General features: G+C 42.2%; 1 pseudogene; it reads left to right on the top strand.

Annotated features, from left to right (window-relative positions):
• The first annotated feature begins 11,082 nt into the window (after positions 1–11,082).
• Positions 11,083–11,930, top strand: LOC122121302 (annotated as a pseudogene).

The following is an 11,930-nucleotide window of genomic DNA, read 5'->3' on the forward strand; positions in this document are numbered from 1 at the left end:
CCACTTGTAAACTCAACGGAGGGCTAATTATTGACACGAAATCTCCATGCCTTTTCCTGTGCGTTTTACATTTCCATTGAGCTCCCTTTGCTCCACACTCCTCTGCCAGGTTGATTTATAACAGGAGCTGACCATTTCATCCCAAGTGTCAGAGAAAAAAGGAGTAATACTACTTTTTATTAAATTATATCTTGTGTGCTGTACTGGGGTTTGAACTCAAGGCCTCAGGCTCTTACTTGGCTTTTTTGCTCAAGGCTCCAGCTTTATCACGTGATCCACACCTCCGCTTCTGGCTTTTTGTTAGTTGAATAGAGATAAGCATCTCATAGATTTGTCTGACCAGGCTGGCTTTCACTTGGGATTCTTAGATCTTGATCTCATGAGCAGCTAGACTTACAGGCATCCAGCAAGATTTCTTCTTCTTCTTTTTATTTTTAAATAAAGAAGAAGTAGGGGAAATGTTTCCCCATCTTTGAATTAGCAAAGGCCCTGTGCTAATGTTTTTAAAGTATAGGGATTCTTGGACTTACAACAGGGATACATCTTGATCAACCCATTACAAGCTGAAAATCCAGTAAATGGAACAGCATTAAATATTCTCAACCTTCAGGATAGCTTAGCCTAATCTACCTTAGCTATGCTCAGAACATGTCCTCTGCAGTTACTGTAACCCATAGTTGGGCAAACTCACCTAACACAAAGCCCATTTTATAATAAGGCCTCATGAAGGTCTCACGTAATTTGTTGAATATTGTATTGAAAGTGAAAAAAAAGAATGGTCAGATAGGTGCATTTTCACACCACTGTTAAGCCGAAAAAGAATTATAGAATGTTTTTCTTGATGTTAATGAGGTTTGAGCCTAGAGTCTTGTGCTTGCTGGCCAGATGCTATGTCCCTAGTCTGAAATATCACTGTGAATCAGACAGGCCTATGTCAGAGTCTGTGTATATTGTTATTCCATCACATTAATACAGTTACAGAGAGTTCAGCTAGAGGCCTGTGTAGTGTCCACACTGAGGGATTGGATGTGTTTGTCTGACGATCAGAAAATAGGATGAATCAGAACCAATAAGTATATGACAGTCTCTGAAGAAGAGGAGGACACAGGGATAGGGGGACCGATGTCTATTTCCGAATGCCAGGCTATTTCCAAGTCCTTGGGTGGATTTAGGGCTTAAATGATCTTAGGACTGGGCTGGCCAAATATTCTCTAGCAATACAGTTCCTCAAAGCCTCAGCTGTTCCTTCCTGATCAGTGCCAAGGGGCAAGAAACTTCAGGTAGGTACCAGAAGTTTCCAGTCTGAAGCTTTGGGGGTTTTTAATGTCTAACCCTATTATGTTCTTCTTTCATCTTAATGACAATTCCAGAGACTCTGTAACAATAGGTTTAAGAGGATAAGGCACATATTCAGCCAGTGTCTGACAAGGGACTGGCATTTATTGTCTTGTTTTCCCCTTTCCCCCTGTTCTTCCTCTTCTCTCTTCCTTTCTTCTTCCTTCTCTCCTCCCTTCCTCCTTCTTTCCTCCCTCCTTCCTCGCTGTCTTTCTCCCTCCTCCCCCACTCTCTCGTATAGTATGGAAAAAACAAAACAAATAAATTCTCTCCCCCCCAACTAAGAAACAGTAATGCCTAAGACATTTTGTGTGGCTTAACATTCCTTTTAAGCCTTTAGCTTTACTTACCAAGGCTCATTCCAGAACTCAGGTAGAACAGTATCTTGGTCAAACTATACTTCAGGCCTCTGAAAGGAAGTACTGGCCTTTGCAGCACAAATACTCTTCCATCACTGTTTACCAACTGACTATTTTTAGGCTGAGTTCATCTCTCTCTTTCAGGTCTTTGCAAAAAGAAACAAGAAGCAAACAATATCTATCAAAATTCTCAATTTGCTTTAGGGTAAGACTTGGTCAGCGTGTGATTTGACACCCAGGCTATTATAAGAGAGGATTTTTACCAAGCATGTTGTCTATCCTGTACGTAACTTCTATCCAGTGTATTCTAGGTGCTTTTAAGTCCAAATTCTGGTACATTTAGTTGTACTATCCATATAGTGTGAATTTACAGGTAATCCAAAAGCAGGGTGACGGTAGCATAATAGATGTTTATTCTTACTTATGTAGATGTCCATAGGCAAATTACCCAGGGCTGGTATGTGGCTCAGCTCCAGTGTCATTCATATCTGCCTTCTCAAATGGTCAAAGACTTCCTTCCACATTCAGGTTTCCCTCGGGAAGAGGGAAGAAGACAGCCACATTTTCATTCTTTAAGAATTTTATCCAGGGGCTGGGAAGGTGGCTCAGTGGTAGAGCACTTGCCTTGCATGCATGAGGCCATGGGTCCGATTCCTCAGCACCACATAAGAAAAAAGCCGGAAGTGGTGCTATGGCTCAAGTGGTAGAGCGCTAGCCTTGAGCTGAAGAGCTGAGGGACAGAGCCCAGGCCCAGAGTTCAGGCCCCATGACCGGACCAAATAAAAGAAAGAATTTTATCCAGAACTTGCATTGATAGATTTTGGGTACAGTACATCCTTTTACCTAATACTTCACTAATGACCACACCTTGTGTCAAGGAGGCTGAGAAATAGTCTTTATGAAATAAAGGGCTCAGCTCACAACCAGGGAAAACGATTTCTAAGATACAGAAGGGGCAGCTGTGCAGCTGGACAGCAGTGATGAAAGCTAAGAGCTATGAAGGAGAAGCCAATGGTGAAGACTAGATGGGTAATATACAAATTGGCTGTTTGTGTGCATGAAGAGGATACTAGCAAAGTCACACCGTAAGTGGAAAGGAGCCTGGGAAAAAGGAAGCGTAGACAGCTCCACCTCACTTAGATTAGCCACACGGTATATTTCACCTGATATAACTTGCTTGGACAGTAAACTGTAGTTAATTTTGACCAATTTCATCTCAGAATAGTATCCATCCCCCAGTCCCAGGGCAGGCAGCCAGGTACATGTTCCTGGAACAGCTTACAGCAGTTCATAGCCAAGGTCTGCACCCTGGCTCCAAAAAAGAAAATTGGGATCTGTGCTCTGATTTCTGATTGCTGCTTCTAATGGTGGAGGCACAGACATACAGGCAATCATACATTGCCGTAACCCCCTTTCCACCACTTCAAACTCCCTCCTCCCTAGGTGAAAAAACTTCCAGTGGATTTAAAGGGCCTTCATTTTCCTCTCTTTTTCCTGCTGCTTGGGAGCCAAATATTTAAAGCTTAGAACATTAAAAAATTACCGTATCATCAGAAATTTAGAAAGTCATAGTACCCACCTGGGAAAAAGCACAGGGCTTTGAAAAGACCTGAGAGCAAGCTACATTTATACCTCCAGCTAAACCTTGACAGAAACACAACCTATAACAATCAAACAAAAACTTAACCAATCTTGGAAAACTGGGGAGAATCTGATTTCCAGAGTTGTTAGATACATATGTCCAGTTTTACCACTGCTACCAACAAATAGCACAAAGAAATAGGAAAATATGGTCCAATGAAGGAGGAAATAAGCCAACAAACATCACTGAAAAAGACCACATGGTAGACTTGCTAGGCAAAGATGTCAAAACAACTACTTAAAGATGCCCAGAAAACTAATGGCAGAAATAGAAGAAGGTCAAAATGTATGGATTGCCAGGCATTGGTTCATGCCTATAATCCTGGCTACTCAAGAGACTGAGATCTGAGAATCTCAAAGCAGAGCTGTGGCTCAAAGTGGTAGAGTGCTAGCCTTGGGCAAAAAGCTCAGGAATAGCACCCAAGTCCTGAGTTCCAGCTCTATGGCTGGCAAAAACAAAAACAATCATGGATAAGGAAAAATAAAAGAAACCCAAAAGAAATTTTAGGGGCCAGGTGCTAGTGATTCATGCCTGTAAGGCTGAGATCTGGGTATTGTAGTTTAAAGCCAACCAAGGCAGGAAAAAAAAATCTGTGAGATTCTTATCTCCAATTAACCACCAGAAAACCAGACATGGAGCTGTGGCTCTAAGTAGTAGAGTGCTAGCCTTGAGTGAAAGAGCTCAGAGATAGTGCCCAGTCCCTGAGTTCAAGCCTCATGGCTGACCAAAAAAAAAAAAAAGAAGAAGAAGAAAGGAAGGAAGGAATGAGGAAAGGAAGAGCGAGGGGAAAAGAATTCTAGAACTGTAAAGTAAAATAACTGAAAGGTAAAATTCAACTGAAGATATTGAAAGGCAGATTTGAGCAGACAGAAGAAAAAAATTAGTGAACTTGAAGACAGAACAATTGAAATGATTTTCACAGACCGAAAGAACAAGGAAACCTGAGGAAGGGTAAATTATCAAGCACTTAAGAAAATATTATTGACAAAGGAGGAGGCTGCAATGCTTGGTAAGAAATGTATGCATTATCCTGCCCATGTAATTGTAACCCCTCTGTACAGTATGTTCTCAAATAAAATAAAATAAAATTTAAAAAAAAAAAAGAAAAGAAAATATTATTGAGCAGAGGAGCATATGTACAAGAGTTCCAGATAGAATCGAGAAAGAAAACAAAGCAGAGAGATTATTAAAAGACTTAAAGACCTCAGGCTCCCCAAATCTGACAAAAACTATGACTATAGTAATGTGCTATGTAACAATGCTTTGGTCAAAGATGGACCTTAAAACAGCCACCCAGTAAGATGACAATGAAGCTGAAAACTACCTGTGACCTTGTGTTTTTATGCTTTATCTGTGCTGGACCTGGTAACTCAGGGCCTGGGTGCTGACCCAGGGCTGAGTGCTTTTTTGCTCAAAGCTAGCATTCTACAACTTTGAGCCACAGCTCCGCTCTGGATTTTTAAGTCTTGGTATTTAATTGGAGATAAGAGTCCCACAGACTTTACTGCCCAGGCTCACTTTTAAATTGGGATCTTCAGATCTTAGCCTCCTGAGTAGCTAGGATTATAGGCATGAGCCACTGGTGCCTAGCTACTGTACCCTATATTTAGCTAAGTTTAGATGCATACTTGTATTACAATTGTCTACTCAGTTTAGTGCCATGCACTAAAGACAGAAATAGAAGAAAGTCAAAATGTATGGATTGCCAGTCATTGGTGGTTCATGCTTATAATCCTGGCTATTCAGGAGGTTGAGATCTGAGAATCTCAAAGCGGAGCTGGGGCTCAAAGAGGTAGAATGCTAGCCTTGAGCAAAAAGTTCAGGAACAGTACCCAAGTCCAGCTCTTTTTTTTGGGTCCGGTCGTGGGGCCTGAACTCTGGGCCTGGGCGCTGTCCCTCAGCTCTTCAGCTCAAGGCTAGCGCTCTACCACTTGAGCCACAGCGCCACTTCCGGCTTTTTTCTTTTTGCTTATGTGGTGCCGAGGAATCGAACCCAGGGGCTCAGGCATGCAAGGCAAGCGCTCTACCACTGAGCCACCTTCCCAGCCCCCCAAGTCCAGCTTTATGGCTAGTAAAAACAAAAAAAAATGGATAAGAAAAATAAAAGAAACCCAAAAGAAATTTTAGGCGCCAGGTGGGTGCTGGTGATCCATGCCTGTATTCCTAGCTACTCAAGAGGCTGAAATCTGGGTATCTCAGTTCAAAGCCAGCCGAGGCAGGAAAAATCTGTGAGATTCTTATCTCCAATTAACCACCATTGTAACCTAGGAACAATAGGTCATAGCACAGGGCTTAAATGTGTAGGGTTCTCATCTAGATGTGTCTAAATATGCTTTGTGATGGTCACACAATGAGGAAAACACCTAACATAATTAAAAAATATATACATGTAGATAAACATGTAATATGTATGTGTATATACACACATGCATATATGTATGTATATACTTTTATTTTATGTATACACATATATACACACATGCATTTATATGTATACACATATACATATGTATATGCATATGTATACATACACACATAAATTCACATACATATATAATATACTTTGATCATGTTACCCCAATACCCTTGGCTTTCCCTCTCCCCTAACTGTTTCTCTCTGCCATACATACCTCTTTTTCTTTCATGTCCCATCATCATAATTATTGTTATAACTATTACTGTTATTAATTTAGGTCTAAATTCCACATGAGTGAAAACTACACTATTTTGCTTTTTTAGACTTAGTTCATCTTTCTAACACGTTGTCTCAGGAAGGAAAACCAATATCAGTTTTATTTACTTTTTATAAGATAAATTTTGAAAACACCCGATGACCATGGCAAATCAGTTCTGTCCCAGTTACCCATGCTGATTTATTATTATTATTTAATTCTTCAGGAAAGAGTTCCTGTAGAGATGAGAGGGGAGAGGATAAAGAGTAGAGCTTGCCTGGTGAATCTCCAGCCAAGTGATGAAGTAATCTTCTGAACAGATCCCCAACACAGGAGACCTACTCCCTTAGAATATTTACGTTTCCTTCCTGTGCTTGCTGGCTGTTGCTGATACACTACCTGAGAGGGTGAGTGGTCCCTAGCTGCAGATGGCTGGCGATGACCTTCCAGAGAAGGAGGTCAAATATCTGAAATGAGTCTCATGAGGCTAAATTAAAGGGTTGGAAAAGCTGTATTCCTTCTGGAGATGCCTTGGAGAAATCTGTCTGGTCTTTTATAGCTTCTAAAGGCTACTTACATTCCCCAATTATAATCTCTTCCTCCATTTTCAAAGCTCATCACTATGAACTCAGCTTCTCTCTCAGAATATATACCATTGTTAAGTCATACATGACCACTTAAATATCAAAGAAGCTCAGTAACTTCAAGTGCAGTGGAATCAATGAAACTCACACCAAGACACATAATCAAATGGAAGAAACTTAAAAGCAGTGAAAGAGGCCATCTGTCACATACAAGACTCCTTCATAAATTTACTAACAAATTCCTCATCAGAAACATCGAAAGCTAGAATGTAGTGCGCAGCTACACTTAAACACAGAGAAAACACTGTAGTTCAAGAACCCTATATCCAGAAAAAGTATCCTTCAAAGTGACAGAGGCCTGAGCTGGTTGCTCATGGATTACAGAATCCTAGCTACTCAGATGGGCTGAGAGGATCCCAGTTCAAAGCCAGGAAAGTTCATGAGACTCTTATTTCCAATAACCAACAAAAAGTCTGAAGTGGAACTATGGCTCAAGTGGTAAGAGCACCAGCCTTGGACAAAAAAGCTCAAGGACAGTGTCTAGGCTCTGAGTTCAAGCCCCAGCACTGGCACATACATATACACAAATTATTAGTTTAGAAGGTACTATTGTTGTACCTTTGATTTATAACTCTACTTTTTGTTTTCAACACAGCATAAGAAATTCATGTATCTAATTGTTATCTTACATTTTGGAGCACAAAAAGAGACATTTTGTGATATCAGTAATTACAAGTGCATGAAGATGGTGCTGCTACAAGAACTCCCTTGTGTATTTTTGAAATTATCCTGTGATAAATTCACAGTATTCTAACATTAATCCATTAAATACTATTCTTACAGAAAACATAAAGAATACATACATAGACTGTATAAAAAGGTAGTGAGAAGGAAATTAAAATATTTTACTGCAAAAGGATTCAATGGAACACAAGAAGAAAGAGTAGTATAAAAAAAAAAAAAGAAAAAAGGTCATGGTTGGTGCTATACCACTTGAGCCATGCCTCCAGCCAGCATTTTGATGGTTAATTGAAGAGGATGTCTTGAGGACTTAATTGCCTAGTTTGACTTTGAATCATGCTCTTCTGATCTCAGTCTCCTGAGTAGCTAGGATTACAGGAGTGAGCCACCAGCACTCAACTTGTACGAACCAATCTTACAGGTAGATCTCTGTACATATCATATTACAGATTTGGAATTTTTAGAACAATAAGAAGCTACTGAACCATTCTACCTGGAGAAGGGACATGATTGTATTTGAGCTTTTTAGAAAAGTATTTGGCCACTACATAGAGAATTGATTGAGCAGAGCAGGTTAAGTTCAAACCCTTACATCCTGTTTCCCAACAAAGCTGGTCATTCAATGCATACAAAGCCTCCTCTGCCACTACTAGGTCCTTTCTCAGCCCGGAGGCCTTTGCTCTTCTTACTTTGAGTTCACTTCTCACGTCTCACTATTTTTTTCTAGACTTACACCAACAGCCTTTCAACAATGTGAAACACTGTTCTTTTATAAGCTTTAACCATAACTCTCTTATAACTTTATAACTCTCTCTCTTTCTCCCCACCCACTCCCAGATCTCACTATTGCCCAGGCTGGTCTTGAACTTCTAGGCTCAATAATTCTGCACCAGCCTTCAAAATTTCTGGGACTGTAGGCATGTACCTCTGCACCGAGTGACTCTCAATTTTTATCTATTCATGCTTTTTCTGAACTCTATGGAGCACATGTTTATCCCGAACTCCAATAGCTCAACTCAAAAGTTAGTTTTACTTTGGAGCCTCACATTTGTTAGTCGATTGGTAAATGCAGTCTCTCCTAGCTATATGATTTTTGATGACTATATGGCTTGATGAACTCATTGTAAGTTGAAAATACTGTAAGTTGAGAATGAGCACAATGTGTCTAAACTACCATACACCCTAGTTTAGCTTAGCCTACTTTAAAGATGCTCAGAACACTTACATTAGGATATACTGAGCAGTGTTGTCTAACATCAAGTCTATTTTATAACAAAGTATTAAATATCTCACTAAATTAATTGAATGAGCATATCCAAAAACTGTGGCAGCTCAGTGTACTCAGTCCACTGTTTTCCCTGCTAATCATGAGACTGATGGGGAATTCCACATCACTGAGGCTGCTGTCCTAGAAACACAAGAGTATTTATTATGCTAAGTTTGGCTAGCCTAGGAAAAGATCAAAATGCAGCATTCAGTTTCTACTGAATGCATATTGCAAATATACCATTGCAAAGCTGAAAAATCGTCTGTTGAATCATGGGAAGTGGGAAACGGTTGTAGCTCTGAGAGAGAAAAGGACACGGTTAGGCAGATAGGGATAAAAGTGGTAGATATAACGTGGCAGAGAACACGTGGCCCTTCATGACAATTCGTATTCCCCGTTCCTCATCACATAATGGTTCCCATAATCCCAAACACTTATTCTTCCCATAATTCCCTGGTTGCCCACTCAGCCAATAAAAAGAGCTAGAGTGGTGCATACACACACCATCAAGCAATCTGTGCAATTCCCATGGGAGGAGATATGGGAGGAGCCCCATGTTATAAAAACTACCTGTGGAGAGGACTCCACAGGATTCCTTTCAGTCCCACCCCAGATAGCTTAGTCTTGTTACTTTCTTTCGAATACAATTATTGTCTTCCTACATGGCATTGGTTTCATAAACTAGTACCTACATTTTGCCAATTGGCAGAAGGTGACTAGTTCCACATCTTACATGAATCTAGAGGACAGTGAACATAATCCTGGATATCTATTAAAAGTAGCACACTTTGTGTGTGTGTGTGTGTGTGTGTGTGTGTGTGTGAGCCTTAGAGCTTTAAGTCAGGGCCTGGGAACTAAGTTGTTTTTTTTTTTTTTTTTTTTGGCTCCAAGTGAGTGCTCTACCTCTTAAGCCAAAGCTCCACTTCTGGCGGTTAAGTGGAGACAAGAGCTTCATGAACTTTATTGGCCAGGCTGGTTTTGAACCATGATTCTCAGATCTCAGCCTCCTAAATAACTGGGATTACAGGTCACCAGCATCTGACAGATGCAGCCCACTTTTTATAGAGCATAGAACATTACTGTCAAAACAACTTTTGCACCACAAAGATTTCTTTGTTTTTTGTTTTGTTGGTTTTGGGGCTTGAACTCAGGGCCTGGGTGCTGTCCATGACTTCTCTGTGTTCAAGGCTAGAGCTCTGTCACTTGAGGCACAGCACCACTTCCAGTTTTTGAATGGTTAATTGGAGATAAGAATCTCACAGGGACTTTCCTGCCCAAGCTGGCTTCAAACCATGATCCTCAGATCTCAGCCTCCTGAGTAGCTAGGATTACAGGAGTGAGCCACTAGTGCCTAGCATGAAGATGTTTTAATGAAGCAACTTTCAGCACATGAGGGAAGGATGACCAGATATTTAGCTTCTATCACTAAGTCATTTCAAGCAAAGGGAATCTCTGGGGAAAATATATGCTCACTGCTGGCTTATCTTGGAACAATCTGAGTCTTCCTGTTTTGGATTTTGTACTCATGATGACAAAGGGTTGGGAAAGGAAACCAATTTGTCAACTAGACAATCCAGGCTTTACTTTGCTAAGTATCTTTAGGTACCATTTGTAGTTTCGGAAGGTAGCCCTGGTCCCTTTATCAGCACACACATGCATTGATCTGTAGCTCAGATCACTGGATGCTAATGGGGAGAAGAGTCTCAGTGGGACTGGACCCAGCATGGAACCTGGTGTTGTTGGAAGGAGGAGCTGGAGCGATGGAAACAGGAGAAAGGAAAAGGGCAACTGAGAACTACTCTAAGTCTCCTCTGGTTCATCTCACCTGTAGAAGGAGGCTGGAGGATAGGCTGTTGTACCAACCAAGCAGACTCTGTGGAATTCTCAGAATGTCCAAGGAAAGTGGGGGAAGTGAAAGACAAAAGTCCGTGGATCCAGAAATAATTTTGTGCCTGTGTGCCAGTACTAGGGCTTGAACTGAAGGCCTGGACTCTGTCCCTTAGCGTTTATGTTCAAGGCTGATCTTCTACCATTTGAGCTATGCTTTACTTCTGGCTTTGGGGTAGTTAACTGGAAATAAGAATCTCACAAACTTTTCTGCCTGTGCTGGCTTTGAACCTCGATTCTCAGATCTCAGCCTCCTGAGTAGCTGGGATCTACAGGCATGGGCCTTTTGTCTTGTTTCCTACAGTTAGTCCCACAGATGATTGGTGTGATTTGTGCAACTTCTATACCAGAAAAGGAAATCCATCACTGATGGTTGCAAAATAAAATAAATAACTAAATGCACATAAATTAATAAATATAAAGGCTCTCTGCTTCTCCCAGCTCTTTGCCTGTCGCATGCTTTCCTGCAGCCCCTGTTCCTGAGTCACCAAGGTAAAGATTGGAGTGAACGGAATTGGCCGCATCAGGCACCTGGTCACCAGGGCTGCCTTCAACTCCAATAAGGTGATCATTGTGCACCATCAGTGACCCATTGATCCACCTGAACTACATGGTGTACATGTTCCCGTACGATTCCACAGCAAGTTCAATGGCACGGTCAAGGCTGAGAACCGCAAGCTGGTCATCAGCCATGTTCCAGGAGTGAGATCCCGCCAACATCAAATGGGGCAGTGCGGGGGCTGAGGATGGGGTGGAATCCACGGGTGTCTTCACTACCGTGGAGAAGGCCTGGGCACCGCTGAAGGGCTGCGCCAAGCGCATCATCATCTCCGCCCAGTCGGCCAACTCCCCAATGTTCATGAAGGGGGATAGAACCACGAGAAATATGACAACTCGCCCAGGATCACCAGCTACGTGTCCTGCACCACCAACTGCCTGGCGCCGCTAGCCAAGGTCAGCCACGACAACTTGGGCATCGGTGAGGGCCTCATGAGGCCATCCCTCCATGCAGAAGACCGTGGATGGCCCGTCTGGTGAGCTTTGGCATGGCGCACACGGCAAGGCCCAGAACCTCATCCTCGCATCCACGGACGCCACCAAGACCATGGGCAAGATCATCTCTGAGCTCAACGGCGAGCTGACCGGCCTGGCCTTCCAAGTGCCCACGACCAACGTGTCCTGGTGGACTTCACCTGTAGCCTGGAGAAGGCCGCTAAATACGACCACATCAAGAAGGTGGTGAAGCAGGCGTCCGGTGGCACCCCAAGGGCATCATGGGGTACGCGAGGACCAAGTGGTCTCCTGCGACTTCAGCAGCGACTCCCACTCTTCCACGTTCCACGTGGGCTCATCTCCTGGTACAACCAGGAATACAGTTACAGCAACTGCGTGGTTGATCTGATGGTCCACATGGCCTCCAAGGAGTAAGAGTCCCCCACAAGA

The sequence above is a fragment of the Dipodomys spectabilis genome, unplaced genomic scaffold (assembly GCF_019054845.1).
Source record: "Dipodomys spectabilis isolate Male_0828 unplaced genomic scaffold, ASM1905484v1 ptg000187l, whole genome shotgun sequence".
NCBI lineage: Eukaryota > Metazoa > Chordata > Mammalia > Rodentia > Heteromyidae > Dipodomys > Dipodomys spectabilis.